At 38.9% G+C, this 14,831-nt stretch overlaps 1 protein-coding gene across 1 annotated transcript in view; it reads right to left on the bottom strand.

Moving 5' to 3' along the window:
* The window catches only part of al (aristaless), a 173,131-nt gene that overhangs the window by 121,697 nt on the left and 36,603 nt on the right, over positions 1 to 14,831 (bottom strand). Inside the window, exon 2 of the mRNA XM_067769905.1 lies at positions 7,926 to 7,980. The gene's annotated coding sequence lies outside the window, so the exon portion shown is untranslated. The remainder of the gene's footprint in view (positions 1 to 7,925; positions 7,981 to 14,831) is intronic.

Here is a 14,831-nt window from a genome sequence, read left to right as displayed (position 1 = left end):
TTTGGGAAGTACCTCTTCCAGCCGCTAGAGGCGAATCGAAGTTTCAGACAGGCTAAACTATATTCTCATTTGATTTTTTACTTGATAAGATGAAAGGTTGTATGACTTATTGAAAACCAGAAACCCCAGAAAGTATTACTTTCAGCACACGCTCGTGGCAGCAGAAGCCCTAACTGATTAAGAAAAATAAGATAGGTTAGGACTAAAACTGCGAGCGAAGAGGAAAAACGAAGCATTTTAAAATATGGGCCAGTGTTTGGACGAAAGAGAAAGAGTAATAAGCAGTTTTGGAAATGTAATTGGGGTGAATAGTAGTATTACATATACCTGATGATATAGGGAGGGAGGAGTGTGAGGCGAAGAAGACGAGGAATACGTAAGGGAAAGAGAGAAGAGGTGACAAGAAACGTAGAGGGAAAAGTGGGTGGAGAGGGAGATCGGAAAAAATGATCGCAAAAGAGAAATTTAGAGGGGAGAAGTAAAATAGAAATATTAAAGAAAAAGAATAAGACTTTGCACAGTGGAGGGGACAAAGCGAGAGGCGGGGATGGTCGGAAGACAGAAAAAGAATAGAAGAGGAAGGTAGGATAAAAATAGGAAGCGAAGATAAAGGGATATTGAAAAGGCGACGAAGCGAAGGAAGGGAAGGAATAGCAATGAGAGGAAGGCAGCTCAGGAAAGGGATAAGAGAGGTAAAACAGAGTTAAAAGGAAGAAGGGGTGAGGACGGAAGAGATAGGAAGAGAGGAATGTATAGCGATAAAAAAGAGACAGGAGGAGAGAAAGCTAAAGAGTAAGAGCAAGTTTGAGGAATTAATGCAACAGCGGCATTGAAATGGAGGAGAAAAAACTGTGGTAAAGAGACAGGACAAGGGATAATAAGAGGGAGTGGACGGGGAGAGGAAGCTAAAGAAGAGAGGAATAAAAAAAGAACGGAAGACAGAAGATTTAAAAAGGGGGTAGGGGAGAGGAAGAAGAAGAAAAAGATTAGGAACAGTAAAAATAAGAGGCAGATGAAGAGAGATTAAAATAGAATAACAAACACAAGGTACGATATACTTCGGAGGAGATTTAAGCTAAGCCTTATTTTCAATTTGCGTCGTGTTATTTTTAAATCATTCTGACAAATTGGCGGGGAGTGCCACATAATCCCCAAAATCAAAATCCCCAGAATCAAAATCCCCAAACACAAAATCACAGTGCTATGATAAACATCATGAACGTGTAAAAAATAGCAATTACTCTTTCCTCTTTCATTCATATTTATGTATATATATCTATATGTTCACGTTTTGGCAATGCATATTTTTACTTATCCATACATAGGACTGCTAGTCGCTCTAATTCGAACAAACTAACAGAAGCGTGTACAACGAAGAAGGACATCGCCGTGGCGGTAGCCACGATTATACCACACCCGGACTTGGCATGGCGTAGCCCAGGGTTATTTTTTATAGGCGCGGCCGAAGGCCGCTTATGCAGAAAGTTGGTATGGATTATTAGCCTTTTTTGGTCGCGGCGATTTTAAACCTAAATTGAATTTATTTCACACATAAAATGGGGATTTTGTGTTGGGGATTCTGAGTTTGGGGATTTTGATTTAGGGGATAACATGGCAGACCCAAATTGGCGCGATGGGACCTACAGGGCTGACTCCGAACGACAGATGCAATGTGCCGATTTGGTATCGCCTAGTAGGTTTCATGTCATACCAAATCGTTCCCGAGATGGTCGGGTAGTACCTTAATGGTGCTTCTTACCTGCAGCGACAACAACAACGATAGCTGCAAGCAGATGAATTTTCGCTGAGAAGTTTTTCAAGGCTGAGAAGAACGACTCCGCTTGGAAAAAAAATGTTTTATTATTGATAAAACGCTTTTCTTTTATTTATATATTAGTTGGAGGCACAGCGAGGTAAATAAGGATTTGGTAGTTTTTTGCTTCGCGTAACTTGGCTACCGACTGTCCGGCACTACTGGGTGTGACGTTCGATACTGACGCACTTTTCCATGACCATACAACCGTAATTGCGCATTTAGGCCAGAACCACAAGAAAAGCCTCAAGACTCTCTTTGGCAGCACTTGGGAATTCACAAAAGTCTGGGCTACAACAAACTGCCGGAAAAGCCGAATTCCTAGAAATGCCTGGCGAGGTACGTTCTCAGAGTCTACTATCTGAAACTCGCAGGAGAGGAATGTAACTGTGGAACCAGCACCACTAATATCTACGTCTCTAACCTTATTGAAACTGCGAGAGAGGGAAATTTCCATTCGAGGATGTCGACGACAATTTGTAAGCGATCGCACCTATTGGAAGGGGCAAAGCCCTGCTTAAAGGAAAAAATAAGGGTTTGCCAATACATACTGTTGCGAATATTAACTGGTTTGGCACAATAATATATCGCTTGTAAATAGATGCTAAACAACAATAACAGCAACAATGCAAGCAGAAGAAAACACCAATTGCTTCATACATATGCACTCTGCAGCAAAGTACATGTACGAACGCAAAAACAACGAGCACGGCCAGCTTCAAATCTCCTCGTTATAAAGAGATCAGCATGACTGTACTCATAAGCAAAAAAAGAGGATCCTTCTAGCAGTACCAGTAGGTGATTGGTCTGTCCAATCGTTCCCATAAGGGTACAAAGAGAACATGTGTAACAGTATCCGTAAAGATATTAAGAGGATCCCTCCGACACTAATCGATAAGGCATGAACAGGAACAATTGATCTCTTCATAGGACATGCTCAAATAAAAGGGATCACTCAAACCTATAAGAAGAGATCAAAACTGACTAATTACGCATTTTCCTTTGCGACTCATCCATTTTTTGCAGGAACAGTAGGTAAACTTCATACACAAATGTATATAGCCACAACCATTATGAAATACAGAAGAAGGAAAATAAATTAGCAACTATCCGGGAAGTGTGATTAAGAAAAGCAAAAACCCTTGCAGAAATTGTGACGAAGCAGCTGGCTGGTATATAAGCGGTGCAACCCAAGAGCTTAGAATCAGTGAACCGTCCGTTGTGTGAAAGTTTTATATCCCTTCGTTGTTTAAGATGGCCTGGCAAGGCCACCTATGAGAAAACATGCTTTGTTTACAGGGTGGTGTGAAAATTATGTCTGTAATCAATATAAGTGTAATACTAATAAAAAAAAAAAAAAACAGAAGGTTGTTGAATAATCGCAGACCCACCAAATTTGTATTCCCTACTTTGCCGGCTTAGACAGAATATACTGAGTAAACCTAGTTCGCCCACGGTAAGGAAATAGCTGCTATTGTTGTTGTTGTAGCAGTGCTTCGCCCCATCCAATAGGTGCGACCGATCACAAATTTTCATCAATATCTTCTAACGGGAGTCCAAGGAAACTTGCTGTTTCAACAGGGGTGGACTATAATGTGAGGGGTGTTGTGTTAGGGGCGTTGGTAACACATTACAATTGAAGAGATGGTTGGTGTAATGTGGGGATATATTGCAAGCAGGGCATACATTTTGTATGTCAGGGTTGATTCTGGATAGGTAAGAGTTTAACCTGTTACAGTATCCAAATCGAAGTTGAGCTAGAGAGACTGGCGTTTCCCTCGGGAGTGTGCGTTCCTCTTCCGCAAGTTTTGGGTACTGTTATTTGAGTACTGGATTCACCGGGCAATTCCTGGCATAAAGGTCCGACGCCTGTTTGTGGAGTTCACTGAGGACCTGCTTGTGTTTTTTTGCTTCATACGGCTGAGTTCTCAGGTGCCGTATTTCCTCATAATGCTTACGGAGGTGACTCCTTAAGCCCCTGGGCGGTGTTGGCTCATCAAGCAGATGTCTGTTGGAATGCCCAGGTATTCAACAGGAACTGATTGGTTAGCATCTCATTTCTCTCCTTGATGGGGAGTATTCCCGCCTCATTATTTAGATGGTGTTCTGGGGATATAAGAAGACAAGCCGTGGCTGTTCTGAGAGCAGTATTTTGGTAGGCCTGTAGTTTCTTCCAGTGAGTAGTTTTTAGGCTTGGTGACCATATAGGGGACGCATAGCATGCAATCGGCTGGCCAATTACTTTGTAAGTGGTGGGAAATAGCTGCTCATCTACTATTATTGCTGCGTTAGGGGTATATGCTTCTTGAAGATTGTGATTCATCATAGCCAAGATGTTGTCAATTGGTGCAGATTTCCTAAATAAAATACGTTCAGTACGAGTGTTAGCTCCTTCAAAACGAACAAACCGAAGCAACATTTTGAATCGATCTAACGTTGCATTATAAATATCAAAATGCCGAGAATGCAATAGACCCATTGCTTGCATATTATTACAGTGGAGCATACCGGAAAATAATAGTAATCCAAACCAAGTATACATTTACATTTCGTCAGTGGGCTTCCACTCTTTTGGCATACATGTTTGATTAGCCTTATTCCAGGCCTTGATCACTTCTACTGCTTTCCAATTCGTCTGACGGACAATTATATCCACTATTTCAGGTAACATTATGTCACGAAAAATAGACACTGCATTGGCATATATCTATGAACAAGTCCCACTTGTCTGGTGCGGGTACTGATAAACCTGTGCCAATGGCGTGCTCTTGGTGCTAAAGGTTCCTTTTTCCAAAATATATTGTCAATCTTGCACCCGTTATATTGCTCTTTTTCACCTAGTAATCGATACACTCCACTGGCAGATTTGAGACACTAGGCTCTTTTTCGATTACTTCATCCCATCCAATGTGATAAATGTCTTCGTTTTTACGCAATTCTTCTTTGACCTCAAGTTCACTATCAATATCAGACACCTCTCCGTCATCAACAGGAACATAATCCTCATCATCATCGTCGTCGGTGACATACGGATTATCTTTCTCATCCTCCGCTGCAGTAAATTTGCTCAGCACTTGCTCGTGATGGCGCACTTGCTCACTTGATAGATGATTACTACTTCTACAGATAGCTAATAGAGCACTACCTACCTCGTCTAAAAGTGGTATTTCTGTTCCGGCACAACATAAGAGAAAACACTTTATGAATAATACAGATTACTATTTCAACTGTAAATAAATACTAACTTGTCTCCACTCAAACAAAAATGATTGCAAAAAGCGAAAGCAATCATACACAACGAAAATTTGCAACCAAATTCAATTCTACCATAACTGCAGACATCTGGTGCCTGTTCTCGTGTTGTTTTTTTTACTAAATCTAGTAAAACTGTCGAAAATTACGGTACATGACTATACTAAAATTGCAGTGGTGGCCTGTGCAGGCCATTTACCCTAGCATATGAAGTTTTTGTGTAAAATATATTTTTTTGCATAATCACTTCGCTAGAAATGGTTACAAAATTTTCAGAAGCTTCAGCTAACAGACCTGTATGGTATATTGTCGCCGTTTTTTGAAAAATTTGCGAAACAAAAAGATATACCCCTTTAAAAATCGAAATGGACTGCATAGGCCACATCACAAAACAAAGGGTTAAGTATTTAATACGTTGTAAGTGAATTACCCGAATTAATTCAATTGTAAAGTTCTATCTTCGTAGTGCTGTAAATAAACAGCGTTTATGTATAAAGAATAGTTGAGTATTTATTTTACAGTTTAGTGATCCGAGCGACAATGGAAGGCGCAGAATTATCAATTATTCATCAGATTCGCTAATGAATATGAATTGTAGAAGTCCCAAAATATTTATTTGTAGCTGACCGCTTACGAAGCGTGCTTTTACTTAATCCCTATAGGGATTTCTAGGGGTGTCATATCTAAAGCAGCTCAATATGCATAAGTCCGTCGCCACTCATACAAAACATTAAAATAGGCATCAGGTCAATAACATGTCATAAATCACAATACTTAGTGTAACAGCAATTAAGAAAACGCTATGTAAGCAATAAAAATGATTGATAACTTTATGATTTTAAATTTACAGCAGCAACGCACTGCAAGCCCAAAGGAAATTCGATGACATTCAATCATCGGTGGATAAGTGAGATAGCAGTGAACAAAATAAAAGAGCAAAGCAGAAACAAAATTCAAAACGCCCGGCACTTAGAAATAGTTATCAATTTTACGACTCCAACGTCGCTGGGGGCCTTCGGACATAAGAAATAATTCCTCTTTTTTGTTGTATTCGTTTATTGTAATAGCTTTTGTAATGTATTTACAAATTGTATGATGGAGGTATTCACCATATTAATAAATTGTCTGCATTATCATATGTATGTCCCTTGTATATAATGTTATTATTTATAACAACGGTAAAAGCACATACCAATTACACCCACATCATGCACCGCTAATTTGTTTATTAACTAACTTGACACTACGCTTAATATTTGTACCACAGTTAAGGCGGGTGATAAAACTCGCCATCAATAATTTATTTGTGTAACGTATTTATGTAAACGTTGTTGTTGTTACAGTTTCTGTATGTATGTTATTTATTATGCTAATTTCGGACTGCACTTTTCGTGTTTTGTGTTCTTTGTCTTGCGGAGTCCGTGGACAGGAAAGTGACTCATGCTAAGAACTTAACAGGTTGCATGGAATACGTACAGTAGGCTTGTTTGGATTTTAATGAAACAAAAAATTAGCCGTAAATAGGTAGTGTGTTGTTGTTGTAACGATTAACACTCTCCCCGAAGTTTTTTTGGGAGTGCTTTCGAAGTTGAAGTTCCTTGCCGGATATAGGTAACAAGCGGCATTAAGGTGTAAGTTCAACCATCTACGGGAAAAATTTAATGGGACCACATTAAATCTTCTAGGCCATACCGCCCCCCACCCCACAACTTAGTTCCATGAGGAGCTTGGGATCGTCTAAGCCTTAGGTTCACAATTGGGTTGGAGAAGATATGAACTGCGCTGGCATCCCTTTGAAAGGTTGCGCTACACAACCCCTTTGAATTATTTGGGAATTTCAACCACTTATTACGTCAGGCATACATGCCGCCGGTATATTCGAAACCCCCTAGTCCGCTGAATGGGGTGTATTATAGAGCACAGTTTGGTGTTGTGAACAAATTTTCCAGCATCACTTAAAAATTTAGTATAATAGTACTGGACACAATTTTTTATTTTAATGTAAAGGGATATTTAATACACTGCTCCTAACTATGATTGCGAGCGCATTCAGCGAACTGCTGCGCAGCAACACAGACCGCCATTGGGCCGTGTCGTGTTTACAATCAAACTTCCAGGGATATATGAGCTTTTATAAACCCTAACAGTTCCGCTGAGCGCTTGGAATCAACACTGGCAGTAAAGACCACGATGCCTGACAAGGGGTGGTGTCAGCCAAACGTCCTGAAGCTGAAAGCAAGTGAACAGCGAAATTCCAAAGTCGGTGCAGACGCAAGAAAGAATACTTTTGCTATACAGTCACGAGAAGAATCACGTCGACACTGGCTACATAGGTGAAGAAACATTAAGGCAAGAACTTAGGCCAGGAAACTAGTCGCCGAACACGACCCATGGTTGAAGCAATCGACTTATGCCTGATCCAATTCCTTATTATACGGATTTCTTCCGTAAATATTTCGACACAATGAGTATAGCTTAAAACCTGTATTGTCTGTATTTTGAGATAAAAACGGCGTAGGCGCTCTTTCTCTGAATCCCGCCAATAATTGAAGAGGGTAAAAACGATACGTGGCGACCACCTTTCCTCGGACAATAACACACAGTAAGCGCATACTTACCACCAAACAAACCTTTTGGCGGTCCGAGAAAATTTCGCGGATCGTGAGAGGTTAGGTATTAGTGGGTAGCCCAGTTCAGACGTCCAAAACAGTCTCTAGATAGTAGATAGACGATTTGTGTATCATCTAATTACAAAATTTGGAAAATTTTAACCCGCAGATTGATATCTGATCTATTCAGTCGGATGGAGCGAATATTGTAAGCCAACCTGCATATGAAACTTTCTAGAATACAAACTTACCTCAAATTTGGAACGCTATTTGCTTCATTGCGGAAACCATAAAATAAGGCAATGCCTGAAAATAAAAAGCAATATTATTCTATTATTTCAAAAGTATACATATTTTTTTGTAAATTTCTGTTGATTAAAATTTATATACATATGTATATAAAATTATACACACAAATCTTTTGTTGCTCTTCCCGTTACGACCGATGTCCGACAGGGCGAGCGTGCGTCCCGCAAGGTCATCACTTCAGCTTCTGCACGCTTCATCCCGGCGGGTAGAATATATGAAATCATACCACATTTCCCGGTGGAAGCCGCAAATTCAGCTAGGAACGTGACCTTGCGAGACACCTCAAACCTAGAGACCCCCTTATTAGGAGTCTTAATTTGGATATCATGCGGCTGGTAAATGAACATAAACGTGCCAAATAGGAGGAGCATCTAAAACTGCAACCCCTCTGTGGGTGTTTGTAAATAGATAAATTAATGAAATGCATTAACTCCTCAACATATTGCGTTAATAAAAAAGCACCAGAAATCAGACTCAAACCGTGGATAAATAAATGCCTTTTGAATAGAATTAGGTTGAAAAATAAATTAGGAAAAAAGTGCAACAAACATCCACATGACACCAATTTGAAGACTCGTTTTCAGCAAATATGCATGGTTAATTCCCTTCCAAAAAACATACGAGATATTATATCAATATCTGTCTTTTTCAAAAAATAAAAACTTGGCTTCTAGAGTTTGATAACAACCACGCTGCCCTACGTTTTTTTTATAAACCTTGTACTCTTTTTTGTTCACCTCACTTCTAGTATTTATATAATTGAATTTGTTAAAAAATGATGTGACATACAACACTATTTTTATTATATAAAATAAAGATGTCACTAACTATTTCCTATAAGTAATGATATTGTAGAGAAGTAAAATTAAGCTATCGATATACACATTGTTACGAATATTAGCAACACAAAGGGGTACGCCATCTCTAAGCCGATGCTAAGCAGTGACTTGATGCACATCAATAATTCAATCATTATGTATACACTTGTACGTACACACATGCAGATATCTTATCTGAGATATGCAATATAATTGTGGAAGTGTCGCTCACAAACACACGCGCATGAGCTGTGAGAGAAACTATACAAATTGTGCATCTGTAGTTATAGCTGAGAAACTTATAGCAGATAACCAACTAGTAGATTCTAGAACAGAACCGCCTAGAAATGTCAATGAGTAAACCAAACAGTATAAAAGGCGACACCAGTAGAGGCGCGAGAATCAGTTTTGATTAAGCACGCTATCTGTCGAGCAATAGTAGAGTTATTTATTGTGAAGTACTTTAATAAACACCATTTTGCATTACTGAATAGTGGTGTTATTTATTCAACAGTTTAGTGATTCGAACTTAGCAGAAGGTTGCAAATAAGAGGATTTGCAGTAAACTCGTTACAATATGTACATATATTTTTTAAAAGAATAATTAAATAAATAATAATAATAATAATAAATTGTGATCAACCGTCAAATCCTTGTCTAATTCAACTAAACACAATGATAAAGTATCTATAGCCTACGGTGATAAAACTTTATCTGATACGAACAAATGCGCGAGCGGCTTTTACCGACAATTTATAATGCATTCTTCTGTAGACAAAGCCAGACGTCGTGCTAACAGACGAGCTCATAAACATAAACATGACGTCCCACCCATTACCATCACCACGACAGAGGTTGAAGCAGCCATCCGTAAGGCCAAGCCCTCCAAGTCGATAGGTCCCGACGGAATAGCCATGCCAATGCTTAAACACCTTGGCGATGAGAGAATAAAATATCACACACATATTTTCAACCTGTCACTGGAATTCTTCGTTATTTCCGAAAAATGAAAAATGGCAAGGATAATCCCGCTACTAAAGCCTGGCAAACCAGCTAATGAAGGCGTGTCATATCGACCGATATCACTCTTTTCGCCAGTGGTAAAGACATTGGAAACCGTTTTGCCCCCATCAAAACGATATTTTAGAATGAAAGTTGTATTTCGCTATAAGAGCTCATTATGGATGACCGCGTAGCTTCAGTTTGTGGACTAGTTCGACTGTCCACTACGTTAGGATAGTAAAACACCCGGTCATTTCTTCGACTGTCTTGGAAAGTTTTTGCTTCACCCCTTTGTGTGTTCTTGCGAAAGACAAAGCCTCACCTGGTAAATATATGTGCATACGTATTGACATTTGTAAAAGTAGGCGTAACGTGTAGGTGATATTTAAACTAGGCTATAATCAATGTTATGCACTCCAAGGGACTAGCTTTGGATAGGGCCATCAACTTTAGGAAATGTCAAACCGGGCGGCTTGTGTGTTGAAAAGTGAAGTGTGAATATCAAAATTAACATTTCAGACGCTATTTTATAGTTTTGCGAATAAACAACAGAGGTTTGAATATCAGCACAAGTGATTTTTCAAACCCTTCTCATACGTACATATGTATATCCTCAAGTTAAGTATGAGGTAAGAATCATTTCAAAGGAGTGTTTATGCCCCTAGAACTTACTAAAGGATTTTGCATCACTGATTTCGCTTATTATTTTTGCCAATATGGATACACAATTTTTTTCGGGTAATTTGCTGTTTTTTAACAACTTGAGGACAATTTTATTTGAATTCTTTTTTCATAATTAATTTTTCGAAAGAAATATGAAAAGTGAGCATTGAAATTTGTTATATAAACTTTCTTTTAGTGTTTTGTTTTAATAACTTGGTGAATTGGGTGACACATAGTCCGTGTTAAGCTGACATCGAAAGCGCCTGTTTTTTAAATAACTTTTGAGCAGTTAGAAAGAGTTAAATTTCGCAATTAGTTTCTTATAACTGGCAGTGATGGGCATCCGTTGATGCCCCCTTCGACCATATCCAACTAATTTTCGACATGAACAATAAATGGCCTAAACAGTCTTAAATGAGTAGAAAATACTAACGCACCGGACGCCGCCGCCGCGTTGATATTTTCGACGTTCGGCGGTGGCGTGCGAAAAACGACCAAAATCGGCGGCGTATAAACCTAACGCCAACCCATACAAATACATAAATCACAACAGGTTATAGAAGGTTAAACGTGCTCTTTCAAAAAGCTCCCGCAATAGTCAGGCGAGTATCTTAATGGTGCTATTTTCCGGAACACACCGCACCAATATCCGGACAGATGACTTTCAAATAGAAGCGGCTAACCTTTAAAGTTTGCGCTGACTGGTAAATAAAGACCTTATATAAACTGAATGTGTCCATAGTGTTTGACAACCAATCGTAAAACCGTTCCGATGTACATACATATGTACATATATAAATCGTTTACAACACTTTTCGCGCTTGGAATTCGTTAGAATTTCTGAAAAATATTTCTGTGTAAAAAAAGAAATATTCTTGCGCTCTTAGCTAAAAAGACCATAAATCATCACTGAATTTACATTTAGATATCCTTTGCTCTCCTTTTGCGGTCTAACTATTTGCTTTTTGTATTTGCCAAGACTCCACCATTGTTGTTTTTTTATACCTTTCATGAAAATGAAATGGTATATTAATTTCGTCACGAAACCCAAAATTGTAAGTCCTTAAAGGAAAATAGATAGACCCACCATTAAGTATACCGAAATAATCAGGTTGAAGAGCTGAGTTGATTTAGCCATGTCCGTCTGTCCGTCTGTACTAGTCCCTCAATTTTTGAGATATCTTGATAAAATTTGGTGAGCGGGTGTATTTGGGTGTCCCATTAGACATTTGTCGGAACCGGCCGGATCGGACCACTATAGCATATATCCTCCATACAACCGATTTTTCAGAAAAAGAGGATTTTTGTAATATCTTACTCAATTTAACAGATTTAAGCTTCAAACTTCACCATATACTTTCATATATTGCACATATTGTTGCCTAAAAAAATTGAAGAGATCGGTTGTATATATAGTATATATCCCCCACAACCGATTGTTCAGATAAGAAACTCTTCGTAATTACTGCCCTATTTTAAGAGCTAGAGGCTTCAAATTTCACCGATTGCTTACATATATAGTATATATTTTTGTCTGAAAAAATCATAGAGATCGGTGGTACATATATTATATACCCCATATAAACTCTAATTTTTGCCCCCTTTTTACGGCTACAAGCTTCAAAATTCATAACATTTCATCAAATAGTTACGTTTACGTCATATATTGTTGAAATAAGTGATTCGTAGTCATAGTTTTTACACGCGGACCACAAAAAACTTGAAGCTTTGCATCCTCACACAAAGTACCTACCTATTTTTATACTCAGTTGAGCAGAGCTCACAGAGTATATTAAGTTTGATTGGATAACGGTTGGTTGTACATATATAAAGGAATCGAGATAGATATAGATAGATATAAAATAATCAGGATCGAAAAAAAATTTGATTGAGCCATGTCCGTCCGTCCGTCCGTCCGTCCGTCCGTCCGTCCGTTAACACGATAACTTGAGTAAATTTTGAGGTATCTTGATGAAATTTGGTATGTAGGTTCCTGAGCACTCATCTCAGATCGCTATTTAAAATGAACGATATCGGACTATAACCACGCCCACTTTTTCGATATCGAAAATTTCGAAAAACCGAAAAAGTGCGATAACTCATTACAAAAGACAGATAAAGCGACGAAGCTTGGTAGATGGGTTAACGTTATGACGCAGAATAGAAAATTAGTAAGATTTTGGACAATGGGCGTGGCCCCGCCCACTTTTACAAGAAGGTAATTTAAAAGTTTTGCAAGCTGTAATTTGGCAGTCGTTGAAGATATCATGATGAAATTTGGCAGGAACGTTACTACTATTACTCTATATGTGCTAAATAAAAATTAGCAAAATTGGATTAAGAACACGCCCACTTTTTAAAAAAAAATTTTTTTTAATTAAAATTTTAACAAAAAATTTAATATCTTTACTGTATATAAGTAAATTAAGTCAAAATTCAACTCCAGTAATGATATGATGCAACAAAATACAAAAATAAAAGAAAATTTCAAAATGGGCGTGGCTCCGCCCATTTTCATTTAGTATGTCTAGAATACTTTTATTGCCATAAGTCGAACAAAAATTTACCAATCCTTCTCAAATTTGGTAGGAGCATAGACTCTATGACGGTAACTGTTCTCTGTGAAAATGGGCGAAATTGGTGGAAGCCACGCCCAGTTTTTATACACAGTCCACCGTCTGTCCTTCCGCTCGGCCATTAACACAATAACTTGAGCAAAATCCGATATATCTTTACTAAACTTAGCCCACGTACTTACCTGAGCTCACTTTTTCTTGGTATAAAAAATGGGCGAAATCTGACCATAACCACGCCCACTTTATCGATATCGAAAATTACGAAAAATGAAAAAAATGCCATAATTCTATACCAAATACGAAAAAAGGGATGAAACATGGTAACTGGATTGGTTTGTTGACGCAAAATATAACTTTGGAAAAATCTTTGTAAAATGGGTGTGACACCTACCATATTAAGTAGAAGAAAATGAAAAAGTTCTACAAGGCGAAATCAACAGCCCTTGGAATCTTGGCAGGAATACTGTTAGTGGTATTGCATATATAAATAAATTAGCAGTACCCGACAGATGATTTTCTGGATCACCTGGTCCACATTTTGGTGGATATCACGAGAACGCCTTCACATATACATCTAAGGGCCACTCGCTTTTAAAACCCTCATTAATACCTTTAATTTGATATCCATATCGTACAAAAACATACCAGAGTCACCCCTGTCCCACCCTAATGGCGATATCTCGAAAAGGCGTCCACCTATAGAACTAATGCCCCCTCTCTCTTAAAATGCTAGTAACACCTTTCGTTTGATACCCATATCGTACAAACATTCTAGAGTAACCCCTGGCCCACCCAAATGGCGATATCTCGAACAGGCGTCCACCTATAGACCTAGTGTCCACTCCCTCTTAAAATGCTCAGTAACACCTTTCGTTTGATACCCATATCGTACAAACATTCTAGAGTCACCCCTGGCCCACCCTAATGGCAATATCTCGAAAAGGCGTCCACCTATAGACCTAATGCCCACTCCCTCTTAAAATGCTCAGTAACAGCTTTCGTTTGATACCCATATCGTACAAACATTCTAGAGTCACACCTGGCCCACCCTAATGGCGATATTTCGAAAAGGCGTCCACCTATAGAACTAAGGATTACTCCCTTTTAAAATACTCATTACCACCTTTCATTTGATACCCATATCGTACAAACACATTCTAGAGTCACCCTGGCCCACCCTAATGGCGATATCTCGAAAAGGCGTCCACCTATAGACCTAATATCCACTCCCTCTTAAAATGCTCAGTAACACCTTTCGTTTGATACCCATATCGTACAAACATTCTAGAGTCACCCCTGGCCCACCCTAATGGCGATATCTCGAAAAGGCGTCCACCTATAGACCTAATGTACACTCCCTCTTAAAATGCTCAGTAACACCTTTCGTTTGATACCCATATCGTACAAACATTCTAGAGTCACCCCTGTCCCACCCTAATGGCGATATCTCGAAAAGGCGTCCACCTATAGACCTAATGCCCACTCCCTCTTAAAATGCTCAGTAACACCTTTCGTTTGATACCCATATCGTACAAACATTCTAGAGTCACACCTGGCCCACCCTAATGGCGATATCTCGAAAAGGCGTCCACCTATAGAACTAAGGATTACTCCCTTTTAAAATACTCATTACCACCTTTCATTTGATACCCATATCGTACAAACACATTCTAGAGTCACCCTGGCCCACCCTAATGGCGATATCTCGAAAAGGCGTCCACCTATAGACCTAATGCCCACTCCCTCTTAAAATGCTCAGTAACAACTTTCGTTTGATACCCATACCGTA

This window comes from Eurosta solidaginis, chromosome 2, assembly GCF_040869045.1.
Source record: "Eurosta solidaginis isolate ZX-2024a chromosome 2, ASM4086904v1, whole genome shotgun sequence".
Lineage (NCBI taxonomy): Eukaryota > Metazoa > Arthropoda > Insecta > Diptera > Tephritidae > Eurosta > Eurosta solidaginis.
Note: the sequence above shows the minus strand (reverse complement) of the source record. Positions and strands in the feature narration are given on the sequence as shown.